Here is a 24,779-nt window from a genome sequence, read left to right as displayed (position 1 = left end):
TCGGAGTGACTCCCTCACATGGGCCTGCGCAGACCACAGAACAAGATCGGTCAGAGCTTGCAGCCATAAGGTGCTTCATACCATGAAGTTACAGAAGCGGGTGCAATTGGAAGCAAAGTGCATTTAATTTCTATGAAAAACGAAGAGTTTAATAGGTAGCTTGCATTCATAAGGTGATACAGTCATGAATGCACAGACTTTTCAATGCAGCGCTATATCACCAACTTGTTAACCATGCCGGGCAACACTAAAAACTGAGAGCATTATTTTAATTTATCTCAGCTTAAAGTTAACCACGACAGAAGCTTCAAGCCATCCTTGCAAATTCAGTGCACAAAGCAAGCCATGTGACCTTCTAGTTGGACGCCATGGTACGTCGAGCTTATAATCATGCGTCATGCTGTTTTTGCTGCAAAGGCTTGTAGTTTTAAAAGTGGTCCAGCTTAAAGAGACTAAAAGTATAGACGTTTATGAGTGGGGCCCTCACCTAGTCTGCAGCTACATTGCGAAATAGGACGTTCCAACCGGGATGTTTGCTGCCTGTAACCACACGACCAGCTTGTGCCCAGCGATTGTTCGAGCTGAATACATGTCCTCGACAGTGCCATTATTTGACAAGCATTTCTATGACTGTTAAACATGACTGACTTACAGAGAGACTCCACCTCAACGACTAATGACTTGGGATACCTAACTGAATACTGATATATCAACTAAATGCAAAACAATTACCTGGCAAGCATTAAATTTTTCAAGAGGCTGGGTCGACTCCGCATTAAGTTGAAGGAGTCGATGCGTAATAGGACAATACAAACAAAAATATGCCTTAGAATTCCTTTTGCACCCCCAAAATGATGTGTTTTTGAAGGTAAGGTACACAATGTTCTTGATTTAGAAAGTGCCTCAGCTGTACAAATGCATATGCAATAAGGGCACTTGCCAAGCCTATTCTACTCAGCTCTGTGCAGGTTAAGCTAAGTTAGAGTATAGAAGTACATGCTCACTGACACCATCAGAAAGGCAGGGAGAAGTCTCCGTTGTCCGACCTCCAGCCCGTCTGCTACCTTCGATGACGTTTCAGCGCCTGATGAGCCTGGAGCGAGCACATCTGTCTAAAGCGGGGTGAAAAGCACAAGCATGTTCTGGAGGACGCCCAGCCATTCTCTTTTTGTCATCGGCTATACTACATATTTTTAGTAAGACATATTTTTAAGTGAGGAAAAGTACTGCAAATATGCAGTCCACCTTAAAGATAACAACAGTTGCCATTCACCATTTTCCAAATAAGTGCTCCCACGTACCGGAACATCTACACATGTGGTGCGTGAGTAGGTTCAGGACTGAGAGGCTAGAAAACGAAGCGCTCGCAAGGCTTGTCTGGCCCTTCCAACCATGCGGGTACATTCGTTGCAAGTTCCCGATTTGTAGACAAAATGATTTAGAATGAGCAAATCTTGTCTACGCCCGAGGTAGAACATTTAATTGCGATTCCCCCATATTGTGCGAACCATCCTTCAAACTGCGGTACCACCTGCAAATAAACTATGTTGTGCTGCGGCACGCGTCCATGCTGCCTGCTTCAGAGGAAAACCACTGCTCGTGTTGAAGACGACATCCCACAGTGGACAGGCAACAACTTTTAACGAACAAAAACAAAATTGATATCATTCAATAGACACAGATAGGCTCACAAAGTGTCGGCACCATGATTGTTGTTGTTGGTTTTACTCTTGCATACAAACAAAGGTGACTTCCTCTCTCCTCCGATGGACAGTAAAACCCCCTCATCTTGGTAGCCCCTATTTCTTCTCGAATCGGTCACAGAGGACATAATCGCAGCCACTGAATTCCGCAAAATTAAAGGCCGCGAAAATTAAAGGGGCCCTCCAACAGTATTTGAGCGTCGTCTTTTTTGTGCGGTTTCTACACGCTAGTGGTCTCGGAAACCCAGTGGACAACGAAAGAGTTTGAAAATATTAGCGCATCATATTTTAATTTGACAACTCGGAAACACCTCCTCCGACGGTGGCGCCGCGAGGTGCCGAATGCGCGCGCATAACGGCGCTCCCTTTCACTATACGTCACATTCTCTGGGTTTCGTGATTGGCGAGAGCCGTCCTAGGAATTTTGAAGCGAAATAAAGTATATCACACGTTAGCCGTCATTATGTGTCTAACAAGTCATTTTTATAGAGCTAATAAAGTTGCGAAGTAAAGTTCAAAAAGGGCGAAAACAACGCCTTGTCGCTCATGCGCGCCTCCCAGCGGCGTCCGCGACGTACCATCGCGAGCAGACGACAAGTGATCCGTGCAGTCAACGCGCATCGTATTTTCACTTGTGTGCCCCCGGTCCCGGTCAACTAAAAGCAGTAAGAGGAGCCAGGTTAACCCTTATTTTCTTTTAATGCTGTGACAGACTTTTCACTGTTCGAGTGAAGTGCGGCGACGGGACCCAGCTTTGCCCAACGGGACCGTTCACCAGTTTCTCCCTCCTACTCGCCGAGGTGGCTCCGGTGGCGGAGTTGCGGGAGACGAGTCTTCCGCGGCAGTCGAAGCGGACTGAGGTAGAGACGCGTCGCGGCGCTTGCGTGGAGTGTTCTCGTACGGCGCGACGCCCAGCTCCGCACTCAAAATCCGATAAGCCCGGTAAATTCATCGATGATGGCAACCCGATCCCAAAGCTACGATGGTTGCAGCTAGGCCTAATGGCCGACGAGCCGACCGGGCCGACGCTTTTCCAATCGCCCGGGCCGACGCTTTGCTCCCATTGGCCAAGCGCTATGCTCCAATCGCTAAACTGTTTCATTTTACGTCATGAAGCGCAATGTTTTGCTTATTTAAAGTTGTTTTCTGCAATATTTAGTTTTCTAATAACTCACAAAATATTGCGAATTTCTGTAAGATATTTTTTCGTCGGTGTTCCTGCTTTCATGTAGCTCCGTTTCAGCGCGAACTTCAAACCGGTCAAAAAATTGTTGGTGGGCCCCTTTAAAGGTTCGCCAACATTAAGGGGTTTACTGTTCTTCTGAGTGTCACATGATGTCAACATTTCAAGGAGGCTGAAGGTATTGGTTTAAGAAAAAATTTACCTATGAAAAAAATGCCCTTCTCCAGGTTAGGCACGCGAGGTTCTTTTGCACTACGTATAAGGTGGCAAGTTTATTTCGGCAGAGCTTTTGGTAAAACGGAGTCACAAAAGTAGCTATACTTGGCGTCAACTATTTTGTGCTGCATTATAAAGCCAGAGTAGATTCCACAGTGCGTGCTTCAGCAGAGCACTGTTTGTTGCGAGAGCATATGTGGTTTAGTGTTGCATCCCATTTGCATAATCTAGAGAAACTAGCGCTGACAGAGTTGGAGCACTCCAAATATTAACAGCCGACTGTAGAAGCATTGAGAGATGCACACATGCGAACTGTGCATTTCTTAAAGGTGGGTTCGAGCAAAGGTAAAAACAATATCTATACTTACGGCGGCCATACTTGCCTTTCCCAAGCACGACCACTTTTCCCTCGGTAGCACCATCCAGTAAGAAGCACCAGCAACACGCCCATGAGACGCCGCCGCCTCCTGGATTGAATGACGACCCGTCCGAGGTCTTGGAAGGAGATCCGGAACACTGCTTTAGGCCAGATGTTGTATCTGGTGGGGCAGAGACTAAAAGCAAAAATTAACGAATTTATCTGAAGCGCTACATTCCTATAGGACAGCAGTATTTTTTTAGGCCAGTGATTCGCTTTAATTAAACACAAATGGTTGGTTTATATGATGAACCATCAGCCCCTATTTTTCTTAAGTGTAACGCAGTGTCTAACGTTATGTCCGACGGAACCCGAAATAAAAATTAAAGTTACGCCCAACGTAACTGTCAAGCATTCGAGTTACGTCCGACGTAACCCAAAATAAAAATTAAAGTTACCGTATTTACTCGAAAATAGGTCGAACTCTATTTGTTGGACCCACCGAGAATAAACAAAACAATTCAAATATAGGTCGACTTTTTTTTATTTTTAAGAACGGGAAATTTTGGGCAAAAGAAAGAAACCTTTATTTACATCACTTCACAGCTTGGTAGACATCCTCGCAAATCCGCCACAATACTTCACTGACACCGTTGTAAAATGACGACAAGAAACGAAAGAAGGTGCGAAGCAACGAAAGACAAACTACAAAGACGCAAACAAAGCCGCCGTGTCGCCATGAGCAACACGCGAGCCGAGCCGCCTCAAGCAACTAACAAAAGTAACATCTTTTTTTTTTCTTTTTTTTGTGCGCGTTTGCGAGGATGGAGGACAAAGTGCATGGCGCATCGCGTTCCTCTCCTTCCCCATTGCCCAGGAAGGGGAACGCTAGAGGTGCGATGGCGAAATCCAATGCCCCAAGAGGTGCGCGCGATAGCGGCACCAGCCACCGCTGTTGTTTTCGGTTGTTTAACAAAAGCTTTTGGAAACAAGAAGCGGCGCAGCTCTACGGCAACGCCGGCTCGGTGACTCGATAGCTTCATGCCTCCGGTACGGTCGCAAAATTCGGTCGCGAATGTAGGTCGAAATTCTTTAGTCACGATTTCCGAAAAAAAAAAAAAAAAGAAAAAAAAGGTCGACATATATTTGAATAAACACGGTAGTCAGCTGCGCGACGAGACACACATTATGAAAGCGATTGGTGCGAGCGATCAAGGCGATGAGCGACGTTTTCTAGAAGCCCAGGAACCGAGCGGCGCAAGCAGCGAGAGTGAGAAATCTTCGTCGCTCGGCGCCGGCACTCGTAGCTTCTCGTCGTCGCTCGTCTCGTTGATCGCTATATTGCTTACATGCTGCTCAGAAAGGTGCTCTAAGTGGTTACCATTGCATTGGGACCAGCCTCGCATCCAACCGTAACCAGTCTTGACTTTTTTTTAAGCCGCCCAGGTAGAAGTTAACATCGTACATACATCGTTTTCAAGCATGGCTCCTCGTTCATTGCTCGATTTACTTTTTCGTAAATGACAAACCGCAATGAAGCACAATTATTCTAGTTCAAAATTGTCACGAACGCTTGGCACGCATGCTTACACTGTAGCGCACCTAACGTAATTTAAAAGTAGAACGAAAACGGGGCGTGATTCGCTTACCGCTTCACGGAAACAGAGTCCTTCGGATCCTAGGCCTAACGGCCGAAATCGGAAGTCGCCTGCGGTCCGGCGATCGGACGAGTTGAGCCGGCCGCGCTGTGCTGACCCCGGCTGACCACGCCTGGTTGAACCATGAGAGGCGTCGTCGAGTTGAGAGCCAGAGACGCAGTAGAAACGGACCGTAAAACATCTGTCCCGTAAAACGCAGGAGCCAGCGCCAAAACCGCTACGTCTGGCTGCGTCGCCATCTCCGCGACGACCGGAAGCGTGTAAACCGGGACTGGCCGGGAAGTTAGAAAAGGCGCGGCAGCGGAAGCCACTGGGCGGAAGCTTTACGTTTCGGTTTCGCTTTTCTCCGACATCGGCCACGGTCGCGGGCTGGTATGTTTGCGGCTGGTTGCGACGACGCGAGGGGCCACGAAAAGACGCCGAGTTGGCCGAGTACGAGTCACGGCCCACGATACGAGCAACGGGCCATTTGCCCCTGTCGACCGGCGATGCGGATCCGCGGCTTAGTGTCACGATCGGTTTGTTGCCGTGCACGTTGACTCAAAGCTCGAAGTTATGCAGTTCCGTCAGTTCCGTTCCGGCACCAGCCGCACCACGTTTTCCGGTGCATCGCACGTGGAGGCCTTTCGACGCATTCAGTGAACGTAAAGATCGCGCCCGCTGTCTTCGGTGCTGTGGAAGAAGTTGGGAGACGGAAGAAGCATCAAAACCAAGGCGTTTAGGACTCCAGTCCGGGCCGCCGGTCCACTCCGAACGAGAGGCGACGTGTGTGTGCACGCTTTGAGGAAGCCTCCACGTTTCGCCGCGCCAGACCTCGCCGATCGCGACCAGACCCCGAGTCCGAGAGGCTCTTGCGCAGCCAGGAACGGCAGCGAGGTAGGAGCTGCTCGTTCTGCGCAACCATGCAGTGCTCTACAGTGCTCGGAGCTCTCGTTGTCATGCGTGCTTGCTCCGAAGCCTTTGTGACCCCTTCGGACGCGCAAGTCGTACTTCGCAAAGGTTTGGACGGGGCCGCCCTCACCGAGCAGCTCCGCTAAATTCCGCTTACTTATGATCGCAATAAAAGCTTGCGTTTGTTATCGGGAAAAAAATTGCGGGACCGCTCTCCGCGCCGCCGACGAGGTTGGCCGCCACCATGTTCTCAGCTGTTCACTCGCTCCCGCAGCGAGCGCCTTCCGATAATCCTCCCCGTTCCAAAATGCGATGCGATCTTCGTTTACATGGGCTGAATGAATGCGCACTCGCCATCTCGATCCACCTCTGTCTAGCGACTTTAATGCGATGCGCTTTGCGCATTATGCCGTTTACATGACCGCATATTGAATGCGGCAACTGGATTCAATGCGACTAAGTCGCATTCATGTAAACGCGGCTTATGGTATTTTTCGACATGTATGATGTATGTAACGATACCGGTGGTAAACGATGGACGTTTTTGTTGGAAGATGGCGGTCGTCTTTCTGCATGTATGGTTTAGTTATACCGGTGGTCTTGTGGTATAGGCGTTTCGTTGGAAAGATGGCGGTCGCCTACGTCATCGGACGCAAAATCATACCAGCCATACCGAGTCATATGGGCGAGCAAACCGGCTGCCAGTATAGACAGACCCGGAGCCAAAGCGGTGCCGGTATCTCCAGTTATGGAGAACGTAAAACCAAACTAGCTGCATGTATAATAACAATAAATTATGATGGTGTCATACCAGGACTGTACAAGCAGCAGGTTTGTTTCTTGTACGTTTTTCCAATAGGGACTCCATATTCTCAGCCGATTTCCTTTTGATGTTGGGTGGGCTCTCTCTCGGGATTTTACGGTACGCAAATATTGGGGGATATCTTGAGCTCACAGCGGATTTAATAACATGCTTCCTATATCAAACCCAAGAAGCCAAATAAAAGTTTTCCACTACGCTTTTCAATAGATGTTATAATCTGCATGTGTGTGTTATAACCGTCGTTTTATTTTTATTTCTGGTTTATGAAAACATAGAGCCTCATTGGGGTGTGTGAAAATTAGCCACGGGAAGTTTGAAAGGAAAGCACAGAAATTGGGTGGTTTGGGGAACTATACATTTTTCTTCCCTTTGCAGTAGAAAAAAATAAAACCGAGATTCGGGGGTTGCTGTGCTGAGTTTATCAATAATCCGAAATTGTCAATAATATAGAAGTTGTGCTCTAAAAACACAATAAACACTGGTGGATCTGCTGCGGCAATCGCGTCAAACTGTACCAGCACGAATAATCTGCTACGTGCTGCTCCAAAGGCAGTATTTGGGCGCAATTTGCGCCATGTCTGCGTCGAAAGGGAGCTGTTCCCAAAGAGGAAACTAAAAGTGTCTGACACGTGACATTGGTGGCGATGCCACTGAAAATTAAAACAAGTAGTTTTTTTAATATTTAAGTACCATTGTGCGGTGAGTAGGGCTGCGCGTATATTCTAATTTTCTAATAGTAGTTTCAAGTACTACGCTATTTGATGTTCGCTTCCAAATGAACAAGGTTATTCATACTTTTCGAAGTGTTGATCGCAACGTTCCAGTCCCCCTGAGTGCGCTTCTCCTCGAGCGTAGGTGCACTGCGGGGAAGCATCACCCGCAAAGCGGACACGGCGATCTCGCGACTCGCTTCGCCGCAGCGAGGTCGCGCTAGGGTGCCTTCATGTGCGCTTTGCTTAGGGTGGAGACATCTGGCCATTTTGTCTCACACTTTTATTTTTATTTTTTGTTCAGAAGCGCGTGAAAGAACGTGTCCCTGCACGCGCTCGTGGCGCTGACGGTGCTACGGCGACATTTTGTTTTCGTCGATTTCTTTGCATTTTACCCGTGAGCGCGTGCTGTCGGCATCGCGTACTACAAAGGATGGCGTCACCCTAAATAGAAGGACATTGAGGCACCCTAGGTCGCGCGCTTAGACGACAAACACACCTTCAAACTAGGATGGTGCATGCGCGCGCCTGGTGCATTAACAAAAAAAAAAAGGGGAAACTTTGTGATTGTTGCTATTACATTACAGCAAAATCTTCAAAATTTAACTGTGGCTAATATGCAAGGGTATAGTAGAGACGTTCTAAAAGGCTGTCTTCATTATTTGTGCACTTTTTTGTTTAAATTCAGAATCTAAGCAAATATTTTCATATAAGAAAACTTATAGATACCCTCAATTAGGTATGGCTGGGATCCTTTTATCGGTTTTATTTTTATATAAAATCTGTCATTTGCTTGCTATCCAAATGTAAGTACTGGACGTTCTGAGGCTAAAGTCTGGAAATACAGCTTGATTAAATTTAAAAGAGCTCATGAGTGGGCAATTAGGAACATCCTTCGCGAGTCCAGTTGAATTTTCGTTTAAGCATGGAGTAAGTAACAGTAGTAAAAGGCATGGAGAAAGGTGCAAAAACGCTTCAACATTCATTTAAAAATATTCGGCCAAAACCACTATTCACCTTGAATTCGCTTCGAACCCACATTTCATTATTTGCATATGCCAAACAAAAAGTTGTCCTCTTTCTTTTTTTTTTTTTTTGCAAATGGTGTTTACATTGATCGCAATGAATAGCTAGTACTAGTCCCTGTAATCGGTTAGAGTAGCTTTATGCTCCATTCAGCTGCTCTATGGACAGCAGCAGATTGAATGTGAGCGAACGCAATGTGGAGACACATTCAGCACCAAAGTGTCAGTTTGATGTCGAACTCGCGGTAGTAACGTTACCGTGATACAAACTCTCTACAAAGTATCCGAAAACATCTTTTTACCTCTAACACAGACCGAAGATGCAATCGGTACCCCTAAAACGTTAATTGAGACATCTACAAAATTTCTGGCGTATGGTTGTGAAATAAATAAATAAATACCTGCATAGGCCACTTCCTCTGTAGGCATACACTTTAGTCTCCCAACTCTCGAACAACTGCAATATTTTCTACGGGCTAACTTTCAAAGATGTTGCACAACACTTTCTGAACATGGAAGCTCAAAATTGTCGTCTCTAAAAGTGGAAATCTCTGCTCCAAAGCCCGTTTTTCCCTGCTACGAGAGCTACTCTAAATCACCACTTGTCAGTTCAACCACTGAATAAATATATGCATGTTTGAAGAACTTTGCATATGGAGGGTCTTGAGACGGAATGCCCGAACTCCGGCGAGCCTCGAAAGATTCCTTCAACAATCAGATATGGTACTGCTGCCGAAAATCGCACAAAATGCTTAAATCCACAATGCACTCTGATCCTTCCAGTATTCAAAGCACTTGATCGAAAAGCACGCGGAATGTCAGAATCTGGAGCACACTCCAGACACTCGCGACTCAATGGATATATGAAACTCCCTCCACTCATCCTCGCACGGTTTTCGACTCTCGGTTGCTTCACAAGGCATATGATCGAAGTGTGCCACATGCTAATTTTGTCACATTTAGCATGCTAGTGACTTTTCCGATGCTCAAGTGGAGAGGTGGCATTCAACACACCAGTGTTTTAAGTATGTGAATAAATAAGGTATGTTTATAAACTGCATGTTTCTTTTTTTCAGCTGCGTCCGAAGGAAAGTTTGAAGAGGCCAATGAGACCACTGTGGAAGATATCGCAAAGAAGTTGCTGTCGTCATTCGTGGAGAGCAAGGGTGGGTGCCCTAAAAAGCGGCTTCCAGATTCCAAACAAGTTTAAGTGCAGGACGCAGGGCTGAGGAACGACAAAGGTTTGAATAAAAGTGAACTGTGACATTTTGTTTTCAGCTTCCCTTTGTTCTATAGCTCAGAAAATCACACTTATTACTTTGTATACAGTCGAACCTCGTTATATCGAACAGTGTGAGGGCCATGAAATTTTTTAATATAACCAAAATTCGATGTACAAAATCGCACCAAAACGCGTAAAAGTCCAGCGCGATTTAATCACTAAAAAGATAGCGGCAAAAATGACTACTCAGGCGAAGCGTTAAGGTGGTCTATTTATTCCGGCGAAAAGAACTGACGGAGCGTAGACTGCTTCTTGGAGTTGACCGCATGCCTTATTACGGCCCTCTTCACGGTCTCTAAAGAGTCCACCAGCGGCAGACCACTACCGTCGATTGCGCTGCAGTAGCGGCGTAAAAGCGTCAAAGCGGCCACAGCTTCGTCCGAAGTCGGGAGAGGAGCGAGGTCCTCAGCGTTTGAAGGGCCAGGTTCGGTAGCTACCTCTTCTAGAGCCAGCTCGCGGATGACCTCTGCGGCAATTTCCACGTCGGTTAGTTCGGTCGTAGTCCCCGCTTCTTCATCATCACCAACAAAATCGTTGATGGTCATGCTGTCGGGTACAGCACCCACAAAGCGTGAAAATTCGCTCCATGTTTTGTTGAGAGCAGGTTCTTCAAAATCGTAAAACGCTCGATCTTCCTCGAAACAGAAAACAAGTCCTTTGCTTTCTGTTTAAGCCTTGGCCCCGACACCGGAATGTTCCGAGCCCTTGCGTCCATAAACCACTTGTGAAGTGATCTTTCCACGTTTTCGAAGGCCGGTGTCCGAACACGGCGTGCGTCGGAGTGCTTGCTGTGTTCAGCCTTCAATTTGATGTCACCTTTCGTCTTCAGCAGCGTGCTCAAAGTGCTTCGCGGTATGTTGTACGCTTTGGCAACGCTGGACTTCTTTTCTCCTTTTTCCACGCGGCGGACGATTTCAAGCTTCGTCGCAAACGTCAACGACGTACGTTTTTTTGCGTTTGATGCCATCACTACGCCACACAGTGTTGACGTAACGTACGAAGAACGAAACTGCGGGAGCTACAAAACAAGCGTGACTGAGCTGACTGACCCCGGATGCCGCCGAGTCTGGGTGGCGCTCCCGGAACCATAGGCATAAAGCTTTACGCAGGCATGCGCTTCTAAAAGCCGCGAAGGCCTGCTGCGCCATCGCAATCCTCCAATGTGTTGCGGGAAAGCCCGCCGTATACCTTGATTCGTTTGAGGGAAAGCCTGCCGCCTGTCTCCGGAGCGCACGCTTGCGGGCGTTGCGGAGTTCGATATATTCATTTTTTAACCGGCCGACTTTGCTGTAAAAAATTTAAAATGCATGTGATTCTTATGACAGTTCAACAGCGATTCAATAGAAGCAATAATTCTATATATCGGTGTTTGATATATTAAGGTTTGACTGTATATACTTTCTATTACCAGTATCCACACACTGTGCAGTGCCCGATCACAGGTTACCGGCCAGCACCTGGTCAAAGATCAGCAGCCAGTGCCCGCTCACAAGGTAAGGGCCAGTGCCCAGTCACAGGTCAGGGGTCACTGCCCGGTCACAGGTCGGTGGCCAGTGCCCTGTCACAGGTCAGTGGCCAGTGCCCCGCCACAGGCTACTGGTCAGTGCCCGGTCACAGGTCAGCGGCCAGTGCCTGGTCAAAGGTCAGCGGCCAGTGCCCGGTCATAGGTCAGCAGCTAGTGCCCGGTAATAGGTCAGCGGCCAGTGCCCGGTCATAGGTCAGTGGCCGGTGCCCGGTCAAAGGTCACCGGGTAGTGCGTCAAAAGTCAGTGGCCAGTACCCGGTCACAGGTCAGCGGTTAGTGCTCGGTCACAGGTCAATGGCCGGTGCCCGGTCAAAGGGCAGCGGCCAGTGCGCGGTCAAAGGTCAGCGGGCAGTACCGCTTCACAGGTCAGCGGCCAGTGCCCGTGACAGATCAGCGGCCAATGACAAGAAACTGCTCAACTGGCTGATGCCTGGCCAAATGTCAATGGCGGGCTTCTGGTAGCCGGTGACTGCTAGTCACTGGCCGAAGACCATAACCAACGCTGGGTCGAGCATTTTGGCCAGCCATCGGCCAGCCAGAAACTGACCGGCCACGATAGCCTTGGCCATAGTCCGGCCATGCAGTTTGTGCCGCCTGGGTAAGATACCTCCTACATCCGCGAAGACTGTCCCGACGTCCGTGACGAAGAAAGCAAATTAGAAAAATATTTTTTGCGATAGGTTTTACCGAGAACCAGCAACGTAACGCTTTCTCGAAATAATGGCGCGCGACTATAAGCTGAGTATACAGGTGTCTGTGTTCTCCTGAGTTTTGACTCACCTATCGCCGTACTCGCTTGGAAGACGTCTGAATTTCCTAATGACGATAATTCAACCCGCATTGTTTTGTTCTGTCTCTATCTCTTTGATTCGACCGGCCAGATGCCAAGACACCAGGAGAGACGGAGGCGGTCGCCGTCTCCCGACCCGCGGTACGAGCAGTACCACTGTCATGCGGCCCCGGTATCGAGTCGTTACAACCAACGTCGCCACCTGGGCCCCGCCGCATATGCCGTACAACAAAGGCGACATGCGGCATCCTCGACCAGGAGGGCTACCCAGTTGTTTGGTTCTCCAACCTCCTATCGGAGTTCCAGCCTCAGCCCCTACTCATCGACCCACCTAGTGACATCCCGGAACCTTTCAGGGGCCATACACTGCAAGAGCGCCACGCCACCCAACCCCCCAGCCTTACAACCCCGCCGAACTAAGAATCCTCTGTCTCCTTTGTGGCGTACCAGAGATACACCGGGACACCAACCGCTCAGGAGAACTCCACCTCACCCAGGGGTCTGTGGTAACCGTCAGGGCCGTTTGCCGCCACCTTCGACACTTTGAAGAAGAAAACCTTGCGAGAGCCTTGCCGGTCATCCGCCACATCCGCCCGGAACTCGTCCGTTCATCACCCCCGCCCGAAGACATCACAATAGACATTGATGACTAGCTTATTTAAACTTCGATTCAGCACCACTGAAAAAAAAAAATCAGAGAGAGGGGGGGAGCGGGGGAAGGGATTGTGGCAGTGTAACCAGTTTTGTGCCGAGGCCAGTGCCGCAGGCAATAAATACAACAAGAGCAAGACGCGTGAGCTCGGACGGGTGGAACAAGACGCGCGAGGGAGACGAAGCTGGGCGCCGGTCGAGTTCAGTTCAGAAGGTTCGCAGGGACGGTCGGGAATAATAAAGGTGTTTTTCGTTCTAATACCTGCCCCGTTGGTCCTTTTTGTGAGCGAGCAGTGGCACAAAACCCTGCAAAAGATAAATATATATATATCTATATATCTATATATCTATATATATTTATATATGTATATATTGTAATACTTAAGAAAGGTTGATTTAATGAGATGATAGTTGACCGAACGATGGCGGTCTCCGACGAACTGACTTCTTCTTCCGCTTCCTTCACCACAGTTACCCCTCTGTGCAGAAAGCACCGGAATCCGGCGTTAGGGTGCAGGACGGTGGTAACGCTTGAGGCGTGCAACATGAACGATGTCAGTTTGTTTTGAGCGATGGTCCGAGTGTGGGGAAACCGGGGCGACCTCGTAGTTGATCGCGGAGATTCGGCGAAGTATTTGGTATGGCCCCTTGAACTTTTTGAGCAGTTTATCGCACTTGCCTGGCACTCGAGACGGTGTCCATAAGAGTACCTCTTCACCCACTGTGTACTCAACCGGAGTATGAGTGTCGGAATAGCGGAGAACTTGCTCTTGTTGACACCTTAATGTGTAAATGCGCGAAAGTTGGCGAGCTTCCTCCGCACGACATAATATATCTTCAGCGTAACTATCAAGGGATGTGTCATCAAGGTAGGGCAAGAGGATGTCTAATGTTGACAGGGGTTCACGTGCGTGTAAGGGATAATATGGAGAATATTTGGTGGTAGCTTGGCGACCAGTGTTGTATGCGTATGTGACGTAAGGCAGAATGGTGTCCCAATTGTCGTGGTCCCCTGCGATGTACATCGAAATCATGTCGGTCAATCTATGATTTTCGCGTTCGACGAGGCCGTTCGTTTGAGGGTGGTAAGCGCTTGTGATATGATGGACAGTGCTCGTGAGGCCACAAAGCTCACTCAGTACTTTTGCGACGAAGGGAGTGCCGCGGTCGGTAATTATGGCTTGCGGGGCTCCCTGCCGTAGAAGGATGGAGTGCAGGAAGAAGTCAGCGACTTTAGAAGCTGTAGCCGCTGACACTGCTTTAGTTTCAGCGTATCGGGTAAAGTAATTGATGGCCACTATTATCCATCGGTGGTTCTGTGCCGAAAAGAGAAAAGGGCCTAAGAAATTGATACCAAGGCGTTCAAAGGGATGATTTGGTGGGGAATGGGTCTCAGGACTCCAGCAGGCTTGGTCGATGTATTTTGTTTTTGTTTGGCACTGGTGACATGCCCTGACATATTTGTTAATCGAGCGGTGCATACCATTCCAGAAGTATTTTGTGCGTGTTCTGAAGTACGCCTTGGCGAATCCTAGGTGACCAGAGGTTGGGTCATCATGATTTGCTTTTATGATTTCTTTTTGGAGATGGCGGGGGACGACGAGTAGCCAGGGTCGTCCTTGTGGCTCATAATTTCTTCTGTAGAGGACGCCGTTGTGAAGTTGGAAGAGCCGGGCGCGACGCTTGATGCGTGGGGTGGTGGAAGGCGCGCTGATTCCTTGAAGATAGAGAATTAGTAGTCTTAGTGCACCATCGTGCAGCTGACAGGAGTGTATATGTATTGGCGATATCTAGCATGGCAGTGGCAGTAATATCGAGTGTAGAGGAATGCTTAGGACCAGGTATGCTATAGGGAGTGGACATCGGGATAAACTGTCAGCATCGAGATGTTTTCTGCCGGATTTATATACAACTGTAAAATCAAATTCCTGTAGTTTCAACGACCACCGGCCAAGTCCTCCCGAGGGATCCTTGAGGGTAGCTAACCAGCATAGTGCGTGGTGGTCTGTTACTATCCGGAAGGAAGAGCCGTAGAGGTATGGCTGAAACTTTGAGATTGCCCAAATGACGGCCAAGCACTCTTTTTCTGTGGTAGAAAAGTTTCTTTCAGACTTGGTAAGAGTACGGCTTGCATATGCGATGACGCGCTGTCTGTCGTTGATGACCTGAGCGATGACAGCCCCGATGTCATCCATGGCCACTGGCGTCTGTTCTTATTTCAGTATCCGCACCTTCCATGAAATGACCGAGGATAGGAGCGGATGTTAGAGTTTTCTTGAATGTGGCAAAAGAATCCTGCTGGGCCAGAGTCCAGTTGAAGGGAACCCCAGTACGGAGCAGCTAGTTGAGTGAAAAGGCGGTGAGAGTGCAGGCGAGCTGGTGGTAGCTAATCATGTCGTATTACACCTGAGACTGCGGTGAGACGTTCTCTGTGTCTGTTCCTTCTACTGAGAGTTCTTCCGATATTTTCCACCGCAGTCTCAGGTGTAATACGACATGATTAGTTAAGTGGTTCGGCAATATATGAGAAAGCCCGTATAAACTTGCGAAAATATGTGCATAGACCCAAAAATATTTGCACATCTTTTACTTTTTTCAGGACTGGAAATTCGGATACTGCCTGTATTTTTTGAGGATCCGGGCGTACTCCCTCAGAATTAGCGAAAAGGCCCAAAACACAAATTTCGCGGGCGCCAAAAGTGCACTTCTTGGTGTTTAGTTGCAACCCAGCGGCACGGAAACAGTCAAGGACCTGACGAAGCCTCTGTAAGTGGTCGGTGAACTTGGTTGAAAAGACGACAACATCATCAAGATAGCACAAGCATATGTTCCACGTGAGTCCTCATAGCAAGGAGTCCATCGCGCGCTCGAAGGTCGCAGGCGCATTACAAAGGCCAAAAGGCATTATGGTGAATTGATAAAGACCTTGGGATGTGATGAAAGCAGCCTTGGGTTTATCGGTATCGGCAAGCGGAATTTGCCAATAGCCACTGCGCAGGTCCATTGATAAAAAATAAGAGGAGCCTTGTAGAGTATCGAGCGTGTCATCATTCTGGGTAGCGGATAGACATCTTTTCGGGTGACTGTGTTGAGTTTGCGATAATCCACACAAAGGCGCCAGGAGCAGTCTTTCTTTTTCACTAGCACAACCGGAGAAGCCCACGGGCTGGATGATGGCTCAATAACGTTCTCCTTAAGCATGTCATCGATCTGCTGTTGAATGATTCGACGTTCAGCGGCGGCGACCCTGTATGGTCTGCTCCGAACGGGTGGTGAGTCACCAGTGTCAATGTGATGCTGTGCAATTGGTGATCGTGGCAGTGTCTCAGTGCCGAAGTCAAACGTGTCACAGTACCTCGTAAGAAGTTGAGCTAAACTTCTCTGCTCTTGTGTTGCCAGGTTCGAGTGTATCATGCTTGCGATTTGCTGGGAGAAATCGGTGGAGGTCGTGGGGGCAGGACGTAATAAACAGGATAACTGGGCGAGTTGGTATGGATTCATAATGGAACAGCGCGAATTTTCGTAAGGACAGAGGAAGGAACTGGACAGGACGAGCGCTGACTAACAACTGAAAGGTTTATTCTCAGGAAACCACGAAGAAAAACATACGACAACACGACTCTCTAATCACTATGGAAATGCGCATGCGCCTCACAAAATTGGGTGCTATCAGTTAGACAATGTTATATGCGTCATCCCCGATCTAAAAATTTGACCTCATTGTCCAGCCAATTCAAGGAAGCCTGACTCACGCAGGCTGACCCCTCCTTCTTTATTCTATGAGCTTCAACAAACTCTCGAGATTTTTGGTCCCTGTGTTTATACAAAATAACGGCTTTTTCAAGTAACGGGGTGCAGGCGCAGTCCCTGCAGTGTAACGCCAAGTGGGAGCTTGCCGTACCTGTTAAAGAACTACGGTGTTCCCGCAGGCGAATGTTGAAGCACCGCCCCGTTTGTCCGATGTATACCTTCCCGCAGGTGAAGGGTATCTTGTATACTACACCCAAGGTGCATGGCACGAACTCAATGCGGTGTTTTATGCCGCACGGGCTCTCCCCCTGTTTCTCTACCTTGTTAATGCGCTTTTCCACTGCAGAGCAAATACTGCTTAGCTTGTTAGGTGCCGAGAACACGTTCAAGGAGCAGGGTTTGGGCCTGAGGTTCACTTTTGAAACCCCAAAAAACCAGACAATCCAGTTTTTGGATCTGAGCGTGGATGTGAGCCAGAGCCACGTTTGTTGGTGGCATCATCCCAGGACCACCAAGAATCTCCTTGATTTTAGATCGGGGCATTCCATGCTCGTGAAAAGAGGCATTGCAAAATCCTGTATCCTGTCCGCGGTAACAAAGTCTTGCTACCACAGAGTGGCACAAGTCTTGCTACCACAGAGTGGCCGCCCAGGTAGGCAGACTAGAAGACGCCAGTTTCCCGGAATCGGTTGTCGCCTCGGCGGCGGAAGCAACAGTCAAAAACATTAAGGGTGAGGCGCGGGGAAAAGTAGCAACAAAAGTAAAAAAGCAGGTCACAGTCATCCCGTATGTGCACCACATGTCACACGGCTTTAAAAGAGCAGCCTCGAAGTTCGGGGTAGATGTTGTGTTCTCGGAACGTAACAAGCTAAGCAGTATTTGCTCTGCAGTGGAAAAGCGCATTAACAAGGTAGAGAAACAGGGGGAGAGCCCGTGCGGCATAAAACGCCGCATTGAGTTCGTGCCATGCACCTTGGGTGTAGTATACAAGATACCCTTCATCTGCGGGAAGGCATACATCGGACAAACGCGGCGGTGTCTCAACATTCGCCTGCGGGAACACCGTAGTTCTTTAACAGGTACGGCAAGCTCCCACTTGGCGTTACACTGCAGGGACTGCGCCTGCACCCCGTTACTTGAAAAAGCCGTTTTGTATAAACACAGGGACCAAAAAGCTCGAGAGATTGTTGAAGCTCATAGAATAAAGAAGGAGGGGTCAGCCTGCGTGAGTCAGGCTTCCTTGAATTTGCTGGATAAAGAGGTCGAATTTTTAGATCGGGGATGACGCATATAACATTGTGTAACTGATAGCACCCAATTTTGTGAGGCGCATGCGCATTTCCATCGTGATTAGAGAGTCGTGTTGTCGTATGTTTTTCTTCGTGGTCTCCTGAGAATAAACTTTTCAGTTGTTAGTCAGCGCTCGTTCTGTCCAGTTCCGTCCTCTGTCCTTGCGAAAATTCGCGCTGTTCCATCAGGACTTAATATTGTGTTAGAAAGCGCCGTGAAATTGTCTTCTGTATGAGCGCTGAAGTTAGCAATACGGCTATGACGAGGAAGGATTTGGGGCAGGGGCGAGGCGTTAGTGATCCATACATAAAGTTTGCCTTTTGTTACTGATGCAAGAGAATAGGGAATTACAACACTTTTTTGGACAAAAGTAGTGGCAAGTGGCTCGATAAGACCAAATGATGTTTCAAGAGTCTTGCTTGGGATAAGGACAGCTACAACGGCGATCTTTGGTGGTAGGACCAAATCCTCTTCAAGTGGGAGGGCAGCGAGAGTCGAATTGAGGGGAGGTTGGGCATCGTCAGAATCCGTCAGGTGAAGTTCACGGCTAGCACAATTAATAAATGCGTCAGCGGACGACAAAAAGTCTCATCCTAGGATGACGTCGGCGATGCAGCTGGTGAGCACTATAAATATTACGGTGTGATTAGTTCGACCAATGCGTATAGGAAGGGTACAATAACCAAGCGGTTGAATAAGGTCACCGTTTTCCATACGCAGCAAGTGTCCGGCATTTGGAGGTGTGAGCACCCGATGCAAGTGACAGCGAACACGCTCTGATAAACACGACCTAGAAGCTCCCGTGTCGACCAACGCGTTAAATTTGTGTCCTACGATTTCCACTGTAATAGTCCACGTTGTCACGGCAGGAGGATTTGCGGCGTATCGTGTGAGTGCAGCCTGACCTCCGGTGTCGATGCAGGCTGCACTCTTCAGTTTGACGGCGACGAAGTCGATGGTGCGGCGTCGTTGAGGGGCGATATAGAGCGGCGACGAACTGGATGCGGGGACAAGGATCAGCTACGGCGGTTCTGGGATGTGAAGACGGGACTCTGGGAGCGGAGGGTGGAGGGACGGTCGTTGTCTTCATAGGTCGGTGAACGGCGTGTTGGGAGGCGAGGGAGCGTAGGGCCGTTGGTGGTTCGGCTTTCCAGAAATACGGTGTTGTCAGGACCGTCAGTGCGGAGAGTACGGCCGAATGTAGAACGGTGGTAGCTAGAGTCATGCAGCCGCCGACGGCAGTAGCGCAGGATGTGACCAGGTGTATGGCAATAGTAGCATATAGGTTGCTGGTCCTGGGTCCTCCAGCTGTCTGTTCTGCGACGCGGTTGATTTCGTTGAGCTGGCGAGTGCGTAGTGGGGAACGTCTGGTAGGCGCACCGCGAGGTGATTGCTGGGGCCGCTGGTGAGTAAGCAGGTGACGTGGTCGTCAAGGGGTCCAATCCAGCACGCATCTCGTTCTGTATCGTAGTTCGAAGGCTTTGGAGTTCTCCGTGGGACTGCAGACCATCGTGAGCTGTCCGTATCTGCGCCTTAAATTCTTGCAGCTCCTCGCGAAAAATGGTGCGTATCAAGGTAGTAACACTGTTGTCCAATGGAATGATGTGGGCCACGTCGGGAACGCGGTCAAAAGGGCGTTTTAAAATTTGTGCGCCGTCGAGCTCTTAATATTTCCTGCATTCTGCAACAAGGATGGTGACGGTTGCAGGAGACTTTGGGGTGACGATCGGAAAAATCTCGTATGAAAGTCCTTACAGTAAATGACGGACCTCGTCGTCCTCGGTCATCTGGGGGTCTACTCGACGGCAGAGGCGTAGAACATTCTCGATGTAAGCGGTGGCGGACTCGTCTTTAATTTGGTAGCGTTGGAGCAATTGGTCCCTGGCCTGCTGTTTCCGATGTTCTGGTTTGCCGAACGCTTCGGCAAACGGGGCCTTGAACCCATCCCAGGAGTTTATGGTGTCCTCGCGGTTGTCGAACCAACGGAGCGCCGTGGCTTTCAGAAAAAAAACACGACATTGGCCAGTTTGAAGGAATCATCCAAGTTGTTGTGGTGACTCACCCGTTCATAGTTCTTAAGCCAGTCATCGACGTCCTCATCTGAAGTTCCTGAGAATGTTGGAGGATCCCGCTGGCGGTGTTTCACAGTGATGGCAGGGGTGGTCCGCTGCCTGATGGGTTGGTCGGTGTTGTTCCCATTTCCTTCGGGCATGGTTAGTCGCGCAGTTCGGCCACTGCGGAGCTCATGGATGTTAGCGAGAGGTGAGGAAGTTGTTCGCACCTTCACCAACCTGTAATCAAATAAATTATTCCATCATCATGTGGGATATTCGTACACAGCGATGACACATCGAGTGTAACCAGATATGATTCTCTTGGTATGCATAAATTTGATATTTCCCTTGAAAAGTGAGTTGTGCCTTTAATGTACGAATCGAGACTTGTAGGTATATGTTTAATTAAATTGTCTACTTGTCCTCATATGGGTTCGGTTACTCTACCTATTCCAGATATGATTAAGCGCCCTGAGTTACCGGTTTTGTGAATCTTAGGGAGCTGTAGAGGCGGCCGGGGAAATGCTGTACCGGTTTCATTAAGTTATGTTCGTTAGCGGTTATTCTGCCCTCGTCTAGGAGATCCTTCAGGACCGAGGTCACAATCTGAGTGTGGTGCACCGTAGGGTCATCCGCGAGAGGTTCATAAAACTTTGAGTCATTTAGTTGGCGGTTTCCTTCTCGGATGTATTCAGAAGTGCTAAGAATCACAATTGCGCCTTCTTTATCGGCTGGTTTTATTACTACGTCGGTCCTAGTGCTCATGATTTTTAAGCTAGCCCTTTCACATTTAGTGAGGTTATGCCGCTTTCCCACCTGCCTGCGATATTCCCGCATGATGTCTTTTTGAACAGCGGCTATGTACAAGATAAGACAATCGTTACTGTTAGCTTTTGGCGCCCAGTTGCTCGTTGCACGCTGCTGAGAGGTGTTGGAGCTAGAAGTTCTGTTCAAGAAGTATTCCCGCAATCTTAAATTTCAAGCAAAGTTGTCGAGGTTGCGTAGTAATTGAAATTCGTCAACAAGCCTGTAGCGTTACAGAAGTTCAATCCTCTTCAAACGAGTTTTTCCTCTTCAGTTGATATAGTTGCTCCAGATAGATTAACAAATTGTAGTGCCACAAGGGGCATTAGTGCTTGACCTGTCGTCTGTTTTTTAATGGCCGGTTTAGTATGTTCGCTAAGGTTAAATGATGTCGTAAGGTGAGGTAAAACAGGGTTAGGAACCTTATTGCGCTGTAGCTTACGTAGCTTGATTGTTTCAAGGTCATGGCGTTTCTTTTTATGGAATTCACATAGGGCGCTAATTTCGGATGTCAATAACGGGTCATTTGAACGAAGAACTGTAGCGGTCGCGGTATTTAAATGTTTTACTTGTTTGTCACTTTGGTGAATCGCTATTTGTACCAGTTTAAGGGAAGCCTCACAAAGAACCTGTTTTCATTTCGATCGGTCATGTTGGTCAAGGTTTGTGCAGGCGGGAGGAAGGGAAAGCGACATGCTCTTCGGGGTAATGCCTGCGTTAAGGTACACTAGCAAGGTTGATTTATGAAGTTCGTGCCTAATGCGTTTATCTCAGAGCGTTCGTACTTTAAGAAAAGTGGTACTGTAGTTTGGAGCGGAGGAACTGGACTAACCGAACTGTCGTCAACCTACTTTCGGGTGCGGGGAGCTCTCCGCGCCGGCCTTTCGCAGGTTGTAGCGCTGTTTTGGGGTACTTCTTGGCTCCTGCGGGTGTCGCTTGAGTGCCACACTCTCGGCAGGTGTCGGGTACTCATCAACGTAGTCGACGCTCTCGCTGGCTGCCGGGTACGGTGTTCCCGAGATCCGCATTGGGGCCGCTAGGCCCTCTGGACTAGCGTTGTGGGACCTGGGAGTCTCGGTGTGCCTGGGTTCCTCTGATGGGGCTATCCTGGTGCGGTTGGCGGTGGCGGCGGCGGAAATCTTCGATGACCACCCTGGCGGCGTCGTACTTGTTCCACGTTGCAAAATAGGCTTCAGGTTTATATATATATATATATATATATATATATATATATATACATGTTTGTCTTCATGGATAATGCCGCGCGCAGGGCTGAGAAAGCAACGCTCGATCACGAACCTCTAGAAAGATCTCGTTTATTCTTGTTCGAGACGTAACTGCTATCGTTTATACCTGCTTTTGTTGTTCCAGAAAGTGCGTGTTCATTCTCGCCCCGAGCGCGCTACGCTCGAACCTTCTCCGCCGAGTCTTCGAGATAGTGACTCACCTTAGATAAGAGGCCGCCCGCGACCTTTCGAGTCAGTTTCGCCCCAGCGTTCGATTCTGCCGCTCCGCCGTCTCCGACGCCCGCGACGCTCTGTTATTATCTTTTGTGCCTGTTTATTTTTGGCACAAGTTCGCCACATTAAACATTTATTTTTTTCTGTTCATTTAGTGTTCTTTTGGTCACCACCCGTGACATTTTGGTGGAGGTTCGGGGTACCGCATGCCCGAGCAGCATTATCCCCCCTTGCTCATCTTCGGTGGCCTTGTGCGGAACCTGCCTAACACCGTCCGAGACTTCATCACCGAGGCAACTAACATCGAACGTGCCCTTCAAGCACGCGGCTCCCACTATCAGAGACTTCCTGGCTTCGCTGCCCCCTCGCCGTACAGCAGCAACACCCCGGACATACGCGAGATCATCAGGGACGTCGTCCGGGAGGAAATCAAGAAGCTCCTGCCTGCTACCCGGCAGCCTGCTTCGGCGTCAATAGCCGAAGTTGTCCACGAGGAGGTACAGCGGGCATTCCCACCTGAGGCTCCTGTCAGCGTACCAGCACCCGAGGAGCCCTCTTCGACCTACACCGCGGTAGCTCGGAGACCGGCGCCAGCTGCCCATCAGTATTCGACGCCACCTCGACGTGTACTGCAAAAGCCACAACCCTTCCGATGTGTGGAAGGGCAACCCCAGTTCTTCTGCACTGGAGTTGCCTTTCCTGGCGCACGGCCGATCGACGACCGCTGTGTTATCACTGCGGCGAGGCCGATCATGTGTACCGCCGATGCCCATACCGACGACTCGGGCTGCGCGGACTCTACCCAAACGACCCGCGCCCCCGGCATGGTGAACGCCCTCGGGAGATCGACGAGTACCTGCGACGACCTCAGTCCCCCGAGCCTGCCTCCCGCCGAGAGTTGCGATCGCCTTCGCCACGACGTCCAGCTTCGCCGATGCACCGACCCCGACGTGAAAGCCTGTCGCCCCTCGCTCCTCGCCGGGAAAACTAGGCGCGGCCACCCCTGGAGGTAGAGTTGCCGAATACGACCGACGTAAAGAGCCTCCAAGAACGACGGAGCATTCCCACTCTCCCGACGCTACGCATCACAACGACGCTCCTTCTTCCGTGTCCAACAACCTAAACGTTGTTCTCGACGGCCCCGACTCATCGGCACTCGTGGACACCGGAGGAGACTACTCAGTCTTCAGTGGGAGGCTCTCCCGCGGTCTTCGAAAAGTCATGACGCCATGGGATGGACCACAAATAAGGACCGCCGGAGGGCACTTGATTACACCAGTTGGGAGATGCACCGCTCGCGTCGAGATTCACGGCGAAACCTGCCCTGTGAAGTTCGTCGTTCTGCAAGACTGCTCGAGGGACGCCATTCTCGGAATGGACTTCCTGTGTGAACACGGCGCCCTCATCGACCTTGCGGAGAACAAGCTGACGCTTCGGAAGCCTGTCCCATCGGTGAAAAATCCCAAACCGACGTTAGCTGCAGTGCGAGTCTTCGCCAGCCACGTAAACGTGCCGCCGTTGTCGAGTGTCTTTGTGCCCGTCGGGACTGAAGGAGCCACCTACGGTGTAGCACTGCTAGAAGGGAGCGTCCAACTTCCCCTCGGACGAGGGATTGGCATTGCAAGAGGCGTAACCGAGCTCCAGGACGGGCGTACCGTAGCTCTTGTCAACAACTTCCGGCAAGTGTCGCAGCACCTTACAAAGGGCACAGGTGCGGGCTACGTCGAGGCAATTCAAGTTTCAGCTGCGATCGCCGTGATCTCAGAAGACGCCTCTTTGACGCAGAACAAAACTATCACGTCCTCAGAGCTTGACATCGACCCGTCCCTCCCAGTCCCACAACGACGATAACTTCGTGACCTTCTCGCCGAGTTCAGTGAGTGCTTCTCCGCGTCGTCGAAGGTGCGTCAAACGACGGTTGCGAAACATCGGATAATTACTGATGACGACGCACTCCCTGTTTATCGGCCGCCGTACAGGGTCTCCGTGAAAGAAAGGGAAGCCATCCAGCAGCAGGTACAAGAAATGCTCGACGACGACATTGTCCAGCCCTCAAGCAGTCCGTGGGCTTCACCGGTAGTCCTGGTGAAAAGGAAAGACGGGACTCTTCGGTTCTGTGTGGACTATCGCCGACTGAACGCCGTAACAAAAAAGGACGTCTACCCGCTGCCACGCACCGACGACACCCTGGACCGGCTGCGCCACGCCCGATACTTTTCGTCGATGGACTGAAGAGCGGGTACCGGCAGATTGAGGTCGACGAACGAGATCGTGAGAAGACAGGCTTCGTCACGCCGGATGGACTGTATGAGTTTAAAGTAATGCCGTTCGGGCTGTGCACTGCGCCGGCAACCTTCCAGCGCGTTATGGACACCGTCCTTGCCGGCTTGAAATGGCAAAGCTGTCTCGTCTACCACGACGATGTCGTGGTGTTCGTCGAATTCGACGAGCACCTGAGACGACTGCCAGCCGTGCTACAGGCTGTCGGCGGTGTTCGAAAATGCCGGAAAAGAATTTGAGACGTCCGCCCCGGGGCTTAGGCGAAAGGCATCTCTTCTTCTTTTTTATTGTTGTCGCACTGGCTCCCGAGATCCACTGAGCGAGCCA

This window comes from Ixodes scapularis, unplaced genomic scaffold (genome assembly GCF_016920785.2).
Source record: "Ixodes scapularis isolate PalLabHiFi unplaced genomic scaffold, ASM1692078v2 PGA_scaffold7__128_contigs__length_106722199, whole genome shotgun sequence".
In the NCBI taxonomy this organism is placed as follows: domain Eukaryota; kingdom Metazoa; phylum Arthropoda; class Arachnida; order Ixodida; family Ixodidae; genus Ixodes; species Ixodes scapularis.
This window is presented reverse-complemented; position numbering follows the sequence as displayed.